The following is a 13,250-nucleotide window of genomic DNA, read 5'->3' on the forward strand; positions in this document are numbered from 1 at the left end:
CAGGCCGTCGCAGCGCAGCGACGTCAGCAGTAACAGCAGGGACGGTAGCCGGTGAGGCCTCGGGCTCCCCAGGGCGCGCTCCGCACCGCGGGCTCCGGCTTGCACGTGTAACCTCGTAGGCTCGGACAGCCGGACACCGGGGTGTGTACCCGGCAGAGCGCACGGTGAGCGCGCAGAAATATGCATCCTTCACCGTGCGGCTGACCAGCGTCCTTCTGGTATCAGCCCCCTCGCCCGCCAGTGACACAGGGACCCCCGGGCGCAGGTTCCACGCAGGGCCTCCTTCCCCGCCTCTGGCGGGAGCCCCCGCTCCACCTGGCCGAGGGAACCTCCTTTGCTTGGTGGGCGTGGGTGCTTGGAACCCTCCCCGCTTTTGCACAGGAATTAGGCAGAAGTCTTCTCCCAGGTAACAAGCCTCGGACTTCAGTTCCACGTAAACCCGGGAGCCGTGGCCAGCCTAGCTTTGTCCGACCCTGGCTTCAGCAGCAGAGGAAGCAAATGAGGTAAGTATCCTTTGTGAACTAGGTACGTGTTCCTATTAGACTGAGCAAAAGATGCCATTTGCTGAACACCGTTGGAACAATAAACAGCTGAGAGCGTGTAAAGTGAGAGGTAGTGAGAGGTGAACGTGGAGCTCTCTGGCCGGCCCTCTCATGGGAGAAGGAACGGGGAGGGGAGAACAGGGGCCCTGGGTGGGGAAGGGGCCCAGGCCCAGCCAGACTGTCTGTCTCCCCCCACGCCCCCCCGATCCTCCAGCCCACTCCTGAGTCCCCTGTGCACCCTACTCTTGAACAGCACGCAGGATTCACACACGGCATCTGGGCGGTCCTTGCCTTTGCTGTCCCTCAGGCCCTCTTCTTATCCTGGGGACCCAGATCAAGTCCAGGCAGCCCGATCGCCCCAGGCAGTCGCCGTCTGGATGAGAAGGTGCAGCTGCCAAGCTTCTGAAGCTGTCAAGAAACATCTTAAAGAAGGACCAACTTCTTCAACAGGCACAGACAAGACCTTTGGATTTAGAGAGTGTTTGCCCCAAATGGTTGTCTCAGACCTCCCGGGAGTCCTCTGACTCCTTTCAGAGGAGACCTCTGTGGCCCCTGATGAGTCGGGGGCTGCCACACTTCCTCATGCAGGCCACCAGCCTGGGGCTCCTTCATCCTTAGTCACACTCCTCACATGTGCTCTTCGGTGCTTATTATTTTTATTGCACACGTTGGTGCAAATTGTGATCTTATCTTAATAAAATATATACAATCCGGCTGGGCGCGGTGGCTCAAGCCTGTAATCCCAGCACTTTGGGAGGCCGAGACGGGCGAACCACGAGGTCAGGAGATCGAGACCATCCTGGCTAACACGGTGAAACCCCGTCTCTACTAAAAAAAAGAAAAAAAAAAAAAAAAAAACAAGCCAGGCGAGGTGGCGGGCGCCTGTAGTCCCAGCTACTCGGGAGGCTGAGGCGGGAGAATGGCGCAAACCCGGGAGGCGGAGCTTGCAGTGAGCTGAGATCCGGCCACTGCACTCCAGCCTGGGCGACAGAGCGAGACTCCGTCTCAAAAAAAAAATATATATATATATATATATACACACAATCCAAGTTGGGAAAGGGAACTGCCATGTAGACCATAAAGGGAATTAATTATGCCAGGGAATTAAGGTACAGACCATTTTCTTCTGAATATTAAAAGAACGTATTTTCAAAACTTCAGTCAGTCCTTTCTTCCGTGGTAGCTGAAAGTCAATAGTGTCGTTAAGTTAGCTGCACTTTCGTATTTATTGAGAAACCGACCAAAAGGGCCAGCATCTGTCGGGTTGCCCTGCTGGGTCGTTCTCCAGCCGGGCCTCCTGAGCTAACATTTGGCATCTGCAGGGGGCATCTGGGCAGGTGTCCTAGACAGAGGCTGGTAGGGAACTGGCCGGAAGCCAGCCCTGCCGCGTGTTTGCCTCTAGAGTTGCCTGTCACACACAGGGATGTGCTTCGGAGACCTTTTAGCAGGACAGGCCTGGGCTTCGTCCTGACAAGTTTATCACTGGTTTTTAAGCCTGAGCCAACAGAGGTGTTCATTATGGGGTTCAGTACATTGTTTCTGAAGGGTGGTAATTCTAAATTAGATAAAAGAAAACTGTTTTTCTAATGCATCGATTATTTTTAAAAATAAAGCAAAAGTATTTCACACGGCAAATGATTCCTAATCAATGATTATGAGTGATCTTACATCTTTAGCTTTGTCGTTTGGAACTTTTGTCTTTGGTGGCTGGCCCCATTCCAGATGTGAGGGTGATATTTGTGCAGAGAGAAAGAGGATGTGTCTGGTATCTGACAGTTCTCACAGAGTTAACTGTAAATTAAATGAGGATGTCTACCTGCAGAGGGGTGGGGCTTTTTTTTGAGACAGGGTCTAAATCTGTCACTCAGGCTGGAGTGCAGTGATAAAATCACAGCTCACTGCAGCCTCCAACTCCTAGGCTCAAGTTTGCCTCAGCCTCCCGAGTAGCTTAGAGTACAGGCTGGCACCACCATGCTTGGCTAATTTTTAAATTTTATTTTGTAGAGATGGGATCTCACTTTGCTGCCCAGGATGGTCTTGAACTCCTAGGCTCAAGCAATCTTCCCTCTTCGGCCTCCCAAAGTGCTAGGATTACAGGTGTAAGCCACCATGCCTGGCCTGTACTTGAACCATTAAGTAAAATTGTTTTTGTCAGACTCTGAATAATACACACCCTCATTTTCCCATTGGAAAAATCTCTCTCAAAACATGCCATTTAGGTGAGATATTCAATCAGAGCCCCCCTCTATCCTGGGGCACGCAAGCAAAGTAAACCAATCAATCCCTCCCCTTGAATTTAAATTCTTGCCGAATGGGGCAAGTTGGGATTAACCGAGAATGGAGCCAACCGTGAGCCCGTCACGAACCTCTTGTCATCTCGATCGACCTTGTTATCTTAATCACGTGAGTTTACCTGGAAATATCCTGAAGTCAGCTGGCTAAACTGTTCTTAATTCTGTTAAGTATTAAATATGTTTCCAGCAAAGCCAGGCTTTCTCTAATTATCCAGCCAGTGATCAAAGTGGTGTAATAATAGAGGAAACTTTATTTTACAGAAGAGTGCATAGCAGCACTATTGCTTACCTTGCACTGAGGCAGGAAGGACGCTTCAAGCATGAAAAGAAGCGTGAAGTTTCTCATCTTAGTGTTGAAAAGGGTCTTATGTAGTTGAAGGTTTTGTCTTCCTACAGCCAGCATTGATTTAGGATTCACATTCAACTTACCTTCCAGTGCCTGCAGAATGTGGCGTTAGGATTTTTCCTTTTGCTTCTTTGTAGGTGAACTATTTCTTCCAAGTGGAATGCACGATCTTAGGCCATGACTTTGTTTCTGTGCTCTCCGTTCTATTTGAAATGCCCGGAAGAGTGCATGGGAGACACTCAGTGGATATAACTGAACAAATGTGAGAAAAAAAATGTTCTCTACTGTCTTTTCTATTTGCATTTGAAAAGCAATTACAACATTCTTCATCATTCTTGATGTAGTGACCCAAATTCTGCCCTTCATGCCCCCAACATTGTACTGAGAGCAACAAGAAATAACCAGATGAGTAAAGACCGTGTCAGAAGTTGGGGTCAGGGGATGAGGAACCTGCCAGAGCTTTCCAGATTTATAATCTCTTGGTTCCCATGAGCTAAGAGATGCAATTTCCTCTCAGATTTTCTATATAGCTCTTAATTTTTTCAAGTAGGTCAGAATTTTACCCTAGCAGAGAGTGGGGGAGAACTCGCGATGTGTTCTCTACTCATGAAAATAAAACTGTGAGTTTCAGTACAAACACCTCTATTATACTGACGTGTAGGAGCCATCTCTTTTCCAATGACATAATTTTAATGCCATGCAAAAAGCACATTTTAAGATGACGTAACTGGAATGAAAAAACAACAAAAACATGAAATAATAAAACCATAAAATATAGCAGAACAAGATCACGGGAAAGAAGCAAAAATACATGGTCCTATTGAGCTCCAGATTCATGTCGGAGCTCAGAGAAGCCCAGCAGAAGCGGTTCCTGGGAACGGAGAGTCAAGTGTGGCACATGTGAGAGCAGCTGTCACTGCCATGTGGCTCCCGAGACCAGGCTGGGCTAAGCCTTTACAGGCTCTCTGGAGCCTTCTGCTCAGGCAGCCCCCTCTGGAGGGAAGCCTGGAGAGGAGGAGGAGGACGTGACTTGCTAAGTCCAGGAGGACAACCACAGTCCCCGCTGGCCAGTCCCTGCCCCTGCCATCACCAGTGTTCCCAACGGGTCTGAGAGCCATCAGTGGAAGGGTGGGCTCTGGAGCTCACACCATCCTGGGTGTTGGAGCAATGGCAGAATTGTGGGGATGAAAGAGGCAATGTGAGAAGGACAGTGATGCCTCCTCTCAAATTAAGCCTCGAGATCATATTCGTGAAGAACTCTAAGCTAAGGACACAAAATCAATGGGTTTATGCTGGAGTCATTCTAGATGCAATTAAAATAGCAGAATAATAGATACTCAAAAAGGCAAATAAATAACATCCACATAATTGAACAAGAAATTATGAGACAATTGCTATGAATAAACCAAGAACAAGTATATGTGTAAAAAATTAGAAATTTTAAAAATAAAAATTGTAGCCATTGGATAAAGCAATAAAACAAATGATAAATTAGATGAAGCCCTAAATTAGATATATTTCCATGGATCTATTCCATATTCCAGTGTGGCAGCCAAAAACCAGATGTGGTTATTCAAATTTGCATTAATTATAAATAAATTAAAAGTTTATTTTCTCTGTTGCACTAGGCAGATTTCAAATGCACAATAACTCTGTGGCTTGTAACTGGGGTGCTGCATAGTGTGTGATAGAAGACTTCACTCATTGCAGACAGGCTACTGAATGGTGCTGTTCTGGATGATTCCCAAGTGAATGAACAAAACACACACACACACACACAATTTTCATCCTATAGTAGCTATTTTAGAGAACAGAGAATGTGTAAGGTTGCTTAATTCATTTTATTTTATTCTCTGTGTAGGAAACTGACAAGGCCCATGTAAAGAAAAAGAAATAGTAGGCTTATATATTTTTTTGAAGCACAAAGAACCTAAAGAAAATGATGCAAATATAATTTAGCAGCATAATTACATATTATAGGAATTCATGCTTTCAACCAACTTTAGAAAAACTAAGAATGACATTTCTTATATAAATGAATTAAAGAGGAAACTATATATCCATCTTTATAGTTGTAGAAAAATACAATTTTTTAAAATAATTTTTGTATAAGCTTTACCACCTAACGCCAACAATAAACACGTAGAAAATATAACTATACATGATATAATTAAATATATGGTGTGTGGATATGTATGTAGCTTTAACATTTATATGTTATCTAAGCTATATATAAATATATACTCAAACATTCAAGAAATATAGATTAACATATCTATTAGATATAGATATCAAAAATCTCAAGATGTTACAGAAAAATCTATAAACATCATGAAAAGATATAAAACTCTGATTAAATACCAATATATGTTAATAGATGAGAATCCTTAAAGTACACAAATTTTAAATGGCCCAATATTCCGCATTTTGATATCTGCTTTACAGAGAAACACACCCTCAGATAAATTCTTGATGCATGCATAGAATGTACATAATACCATTCATTGTAATAACACAAAGTGGAGATTTTGTTCAAAAGATACAAACTTTAGTTAGACAGGAGGAAAATGTTCAGGAGAGGCACTGGGCAACACGAAACCTGCAGTTAATAGCAATGTATTGAATACTTGAACATTGCTAAGAGTAGATTTTAAATGTTTTCACCACAACAAATGATAAGTATGTGAGGTAATCGATAAGTTAATTAACTAGATTAAATCATTCCACAATATATACATTTATTAAAACATCATGTTGCATATCATAAATATATACATTTTTATTTGTCAATTAATAAATTTAAATGACAAATGCAAAACAAAACCAAAACAAATGGAGACTTTTGCACTTGGAAAGAAGTGACGTCAGTAAGATGGCTAGCCAGACCCAGAGCTGGCCAGCCCGCCGTGTGCATGCATGTGCCCCTGACCTGAGACAGCCTGGTGAGCCCAGCCGCAGCACAGCCTAATCACCACTGAAAGAGACTCTTAGGCTAGGCCAGTAAGACACTCACAAACATCACTAGCATGGATTATAGGTGAAGAAATTACACAGAGGCTACACAGCAGCATCTACCTAAAACTAAGTACCAACTTACACCACAACACCCATCTTACTTCCACCAAACTTACACCACAACACCCATCTATATGAGAAGGTCTTTCCTTAGAGGTAACTGTTTCACTGATTGCATAGACATCAAATAGGAACACATCAAACATGAAAAAGTGAGGGGCACAAACATTTTCCAATAACAGACCCTAATCATAAGAAAATATAGGTGTACAAAGTGCCAGAAAAATAATTCAAAGTAATAATCTTAAGAAAATTCAGGGAGGTATAAAAGAATACAGATAGACAGTTCAATACTATCAGGAAAACAATGTATAATCTGAATGAAAAATTCAACAGAGACGGCTCTCATAAAAGAAAAACAAACCGAAATCTTAGAGCTGAAGTACTCAATCAATGAAATTTTAAAAATGCAATGGAGAGGCCGGGCGTGGTGGCTCACGCCTGTAATCCCAGCACTTTGGGAGGCTGAGGCGGGCAGATCACAAGGTCAGGGTATCAAGACTATCCTGGCTAACACGGTGAAACCCCGTCTCTACTAAAAATACAAAAAACTAGCCGGGCGAGGTGGCGGCGCCTGTAGTCCCAGCTACTCGGGAGGCTGAGGCAGGAGAATGGCGGGAACCCGGGAGGCGGAGCTTGCAGTGAGCTGAGATCCGGCCACTGCACTGCAGCCTGGGCGACAGAGTGAGACTCCGTCTCAAAAAAAAAAAAAAAAATAATAATAATAATAATAAGTATCAATTTTGAATTTGAATAGACTAGTCATCTTGAAAACTGCCAATTTCTTGGCTGACGTCTTGTCAGATCTGATGAGTTTATCATTGTTTTTAATCTGCAAATATAGGTGCCAAATACTCGGAAAAGCAGAACCTGGGAGAATTTGCTCTTTTATTATGTTTTGTTGTGCTCATGAGCTTCACTGCATCTTCCTCACCGACAGCTTCCTTACAAACTCTTTTAAAGACACGTTTATATTGTAGGGCTCAGTTTATTTAAATCAGGTTTGCACTTTCTGTACATCCACTTGATTGGCAGTCACACTTGGATGAGTGGGAGCCCAGACGCAAGGGCCTGGGTGTGGGGACGACGGCATCTTCCATATGTGATGGGGACACGTGGGTGGTGGGCATGGGAGTGACGGCGTCTTCCGTGTGTGATGGGGGACTCGTAGGTGGACGGTGTGGGACATGCCCCATATCCCCTGTATGTGATGGGGTCATATAGGTGGGGGGTGTGGGGGTCCCGGCGTCTTCCATATGTGATGGGGACACATGGGTGGTGGGCATGGGAGTGACGGCGTCTTCCGTATGTGATGGGAACATGTAGGTGATGGGTGTGGGGGTGACGGCATCTTCTGTGTGTGATGGGGGACAAGTAAGTGGTGGGTGTCGGGGTGCCTAGCATCTTCCCGTGATACAGGACATGTAGGTAGTGGGTGTGGGCATGTGGGCATATTCCCATGTGATGCGGGACATGCCCCGCAGCCTCCGTATGTGATGGGGTCATGTAGGTGGTGAGTGTGGGGGTGACGGTATCTTCCATATGTGATGGGGGTCAGGTAGGTGGTGAGTATGGGGGTCCTGGCATCTTCCCATTTAACGTGGGGCATGTAGGTGGGTGTCGGGGGATCCAGCATCTTCCCATGTGATGTGGGACATGTAGACAGGAAGAGGATGATGCAGCTGATCCGTGTTCATGGATGACACGTTTCTTTAAAGCCATTATGCATCAACGTCCTAATTGTAGCTCCCACCCCAAAGGGCCATCTGTCCCTCCATCAACATTCTAACTGTAGCTCCCATCCCATAGGGTCATCTGTCCCTCCACCAACGTTCTAACTGTAGCTCCCACCCCAAAGAGTCACCTGTCCCTCCAGCCCCAGGAATACAGGTCTGCATTTTGGAGACTTTCCCTTTAGAAAATCGTCACCATAGCAACACCTAGTCACTGTCAAAATTTCAATCCTTTTATAAAAACCAGAAAGGCTAATTTTAAATCAGCTTTGATTTCATTATGGTTTGGACATTTTATTACCGTATTTCCATCTTACGTTTTAATTACCACACCCTAAGGAATGACTGGACTCATAGTTACTTTATAATTATACAACTACTTGATTTAATCCTCTTCAAATTGGCTAATTTTGATTTAGATTTCTTTACTCAACCAGTATCAAGCAAGACAAATAGTCAGGCCCAGGCAAATAAGGAGCAAATACAGGACTCCATTTGGAGATAATTCAGCACCTGCCATAGAGCAACTGCTAACGCTGGGATGTTCACCCATACAGCCTTTCACTCCTTCCCACCACCATCGCTACCACTTAGAACTGCGGTCGGGCTGTTTCCTGAAAAGCGTGTCGTGATAAAGTGATGGAAACTAGTACTGAGCAAAACCGCGGTGCTGAAAGGATGGTCCTAGGCTCACAGTTCCAAAGAAATTCTGAAAGGAGTGGGACCATCACAAATTATAACAAGTTTAAAGTGCAGTAGCTGAGATGGTTTTATGTTGATGTTGTTCTGCGAGAAGAGACACGCGAAAGAGTCAAGAGGTAAAACAAACTGCAAATAAACGTTAATTAGATGATGAGGCTGGCATTTCAAGTAAGTTGGAAAATAACAGATTAGTCCACGAAACAACCCTGGGACACTTGGCAGCTGTTTCTGTCAGTTAAATGTGTGTGTGAGTGTGTGTGTGTGAGTGTGTGTGAGGGTATGTATGTGAGTGTGTGTGTGCAGCTAGATCTCCACCTGACTGCTCAGGACCAAACAATTCCAGAAAATTCAAAAACTGAAAAAAAAATGGAAAATACTTAATCACTGGTGTGTGTATTTTAAATCTATGTGTGGGGAAGTTTTATTTTTATGCGACATGCAATCCTTTGTTACTGTAAAGTAAAATGTTTATACATTGGACTGCAAAAAGTTAAATGTCAATTAGCTTGATTTAATCATTCCATAATGTATATATTTCAAACAATGTCTTGTACAAGATAAATATATACAACTGTATCTGTCCATTAAACATAACCAAAATAATAACAATAAAATAAAAGCGATGGGATGCCAGTTGACACCAATCAGGAAGGCCAAGCTAAAAAGCTGGTCAGCAGTGCTGGGAGGAGATGTGGACTTGCGTGGGCTCAGGCCACACTGGTGGGCGTAACGGTGCAGCCACTTTGCATAACTGTTCCTCAAAATGCTTATCCTGTGTCCAGCGATTCTTCAACTAGCTTATAACCCAGGAGGAGCCAGAACATCTATTCACACAAAACTGGCATATTATTGACAATAGCCAAAAAGTGGAAATCACACACAAGTCCAGTGTCTGGTGAAAGGACAGACAGGCATGGCAGAGCCACACGGGACAGTAAACAGGAATGGACTCTGGCCCACGCTGCAGTGTGAATGAAGCCTGAAGCTGCTGTGCCATATGGGAGATGTCAGTCATAAAAGCCACATGTCGCGTGGTTCCGTTCCTGGGAAATGTCTGCAACAGACAAATCCGTAGGGACAGAAGGTGAATTAGTTGTTGCCTGGGACTGGGGCAGAGACAGGTGGAAATGGAAAATGACGGCTAATGAGTTAAGGATTTCTTTTTTGAGTGATGAGAATCTTCTAAAATTAGATTGTGGTGGTAATCGCACAACTCTGAATACACTAAAACAACACTGATCAAGGGAATTTTATGTCGGTGAATTATATCCCATTACAGCTGTTTTAAAACAGCTTATAGGTTAAAGAAATAATCATGACTTAAAATATAAAATATTAAGTTGATGCAAAAGTAATTAAGGTTTTTGCCATTTGGCAAAACACGTGTCGCCAATCTAATACTTGAAAATATGATGATGAAATGGACATCTATGGACACATTGGAAAATTTGTTGGATGCAGGCAACATGATTTTAAAGAATATGGTTTTAAATAGTATATTTTACAAGTGTCCAGTAGCACCTGTACACTGATGGAAACAATATATCCTACATTAAGTAACATGGTGGCCACTTGCCCCATGCAGTTTTGAGTGGCTGACGTCTGGCTGGCATGACTGAGGAACTAAACTAAAAGCATTTGTAATTTTAATTTTAATGTAAATAACACATGTAGCACATTATTTGATTAAATGCTTGGAAATGATTGGACTAGGCCTTCAACTCCCTCATATTTAAAATCAGCATGAAAGACAATAAAAACATGAATAACAAAGACAAAAACAGAAATTTGTGAAATGGAAAATACGTAATCTTTGAGTGATTACCATCATCCACAACTCAGCTCCTGCAAAGAGTAACCGCCTGGGCACAGGATTGTAATAAAGGGAGGGTGAGGAGGGAGAGGGAGACAGACGTGAGAAGCAGAACCAGGAGGTGAATCGGCCGCCCAGACACTAGCTGATGTCACTTTGGCAGTGCAACAACCAACCTGGGTCTCCTGAGTGTGGGCGAGGATGGAAATGCTGGCTCTGAGCCTAGACGAGGCGTGTGGCTCACAGGAAGGCGTGGGCTCGGATCAGGTCTCGCTGCACAGGCCGAGCACAGTGAGTCCAAGTCACTGGAAGAAACAGGCTGACTCATGGAGGACCCGTCCACAAAGAGATGAGGAACTGCTTTCCTCCTGACATCATACTGGACACGTGCCGCAGATGGATTGGTGTGAAAATGACCTTTTTTAATTTTCAAAAGAAAATGACCCCAGGTTTCCAGCCCACACACTGCTGCCTCTCCTTTCGTTAGGATTCCTTTCATGTAATCGCTTCTGAAACAGAGAAGCTGAGACACATCCCGTGACCTTTCTCTTATGTACAGACCATAATCACATGCTCTTTGCTCCCTGGGTTTCAAAACAGCCTTTGGGAGAATCAGTAAACTCTGGGCAGGCCTGACGGGTAGTGGACAGCCATGAAGATTCTGTGTCTTTTATCAGCTTCCCTGGCTACCTGCAGGAGAGACCCCATTCTCCTCCCAGACTCTGCAAACACGTCACCCTAAGACCTTCTCCTTCTCTTTCCTGCCAGGCCACGAGAGGCATCCAGAGCCTACCTGGCGTTCGGCAAGCCTGGCTGTGGCACAGCCTTCGGTACTCGACAACAGCGTCAAGACTTGCATTCTTAGGTGAATAAACTCACTCTGTACAAAGCCCCCATCCCCGGATGCATTACGGCCACTGAACATGGCCTTGGTGACGATCACCAGGTGAGTGCAAAGCGGCATGCTAAGCGTGTGGGCATCTTTCATGGCCACGTTCCCACGCTGTGTTTTGTGAGATGGATTCCAGGAAGACGACTTGGTTCCTCTCGGGCCCAAGTGTAACGATCACTAACCCTCTTCGACGCCAGCACTGTGTTTTCCCTTTGACGGCTGCTTCTCCCTAGAATCCATGGGGCATCTGCAGCACTCTGGGGAAGACAGGTTGAGTTAGGGCAGCTGGGAGCTGAGGTCAAGTCACTCCAACCAGCACTGAGTACTGTGACTCTGGGTGAGTTACGTTGAATTTCTACCTGTATTACGTTGTTTATACATTTGTTCATCTTAATCTAAAAATGAAATCTCTTCCCGGCAACTCTCTTCCAGTTTTATCTCCAATGGATAAAAAGCTTCAAAGTCACTGCTTCCATGCTCACCACAGAAACACTGAGAGGCTGGAAGCTGAGGACTGTGTTTTAGATCATCACAGAATTGAGGTCACAGGACCCCCATCACTAGAGAGAGAAACAGTCAGAGTGGCTGGGATGAGAAGTCACAGCTGGACCCCTGGACAGGAGACACAGCGGCTAATTGGCACGTTGCTGGGGCTTGTTGAGGACGAGCTTGAGAGTTGAAAACTCTGGGCGGGGGACACGCTTCCTTGGGTTTTCCTTCCAGGAGCCCCTTCGTGCTCTCAAGTGAAGACTGTTAAAAATCTCGTTCTGCTTCCATCGGTGGGAGGGAAGGTAAAGATGCGATAACACACTCCAGGCCTCTCTGTGACAAACACCCGTCCTCAAGGTGAACTGACTTTTGGGACCATTCCCTGACCTGAGGGGTAACTAAGTGACCAGCCTCGTGCCCCGCTGGCATGGGGGAGTGGGGCAGAGAGGAAAGGGTGTGTATGCGTCCAGGGTCACAGCCAGGGCCCCAGGCACACATACAGCCCAGGATTAGCACTCACTCCGTTTTGTGAAAAATTTATAAAGTGTATGAAGATTTCTGTTTAAGCTGTTGTTTTTAGGAATTATTTGGGGCTTGAGATTTACTTCTAAACTAATTATGTAAAATACATAGGTCAAGCCCTGTGCATTGTGCAGACTTGTAGTATATTAACAATCGTAAGAACTCTATTCATTGTATGTTTTAGGGTAGGGTTATGCCATATAATAACTTTTATCTTATGAAATCCATCTGGCTGTCAAGTAGCAACACTTGTATTATAACCTTCTAACAGCACAGATGAAAACAAAGCTCATAGAAAATACGCATCTCACATGCTGGAAACATGTTTCCCTCCTCTTCTCTTCTTTCATGTCCCAGATTAATTAGTAATTCTTTGAGGAATGTAGGTGTTGAGATTTCTTTCCAAATAAAAGAGTTTGTTCTGGAGAATATTAAGAGCAATAGTGAAAGAAGGTGTCAGCTCTCATGGAACCAGCAATTACTTACAAAGATATCTGCAGACCCCAAACTGGCCATTTTATGAAAGTGTGAGGAGCGTTCCTTCCAAATCCCAGAGGTGAAGCTGCCAGGCTGACAGCAAAAGGGCAGAGCAATTTATTCTGGTCGAGTTCTCCCAGAGAAAAAGTTAGCGGATGAAACTTTCAACTCTGAAACAGTGGCATTTCTAAAAAAACAACAAAAATAACATGTACAAGAAACCACCATTTATACAAATGACAAATCTAGAACATTATCTCTCCCCATATAATTAACGAAAAATGATTAGAAGAAAGCTGCACAAAAGCGCAATCTAAAACCTGTTTCCCCATCCTAAGTAAGAAGTAAAACTGTGCAGCGGCAAT

The 13,250-nt window shown here is 44.4% G+C and overlaps 1 long non-coding RNA gene across 1 annotated transcript; it reads left to right on the forward strand.

Moving 5' to 3' along the window:
- The first annotated feature begins 34 nt into the window (after positions 1 to 34).
- On the forward strand, positions 35 to 12,896 carry LOC108581533. The gene is made up of 3 exons (XR_002516471.2): positions 35 to 503; positions 11,274 to 11,734; positions 11,830 to 12,896. It is a non-coding gene; the product is annotated as an uncharacterized LOC108581533 (long non-coding RNA).
- The last annotated feature ends 354 nt before the right edge of the window (positions 12,897 to 13,250 follow it).

Source organism: Papio anubis, chromosome 14, assembly GCF_008728515.1.
Source record: "Papio anubis isolate 15944 chromosome 14, Panubis1.0, whole genome shotgun sequence".
NCBI lineage: Eukaryota > Metazoa > Chordata > Mammalia > Primates > Cercopithecidae > Papio > Papio anubis.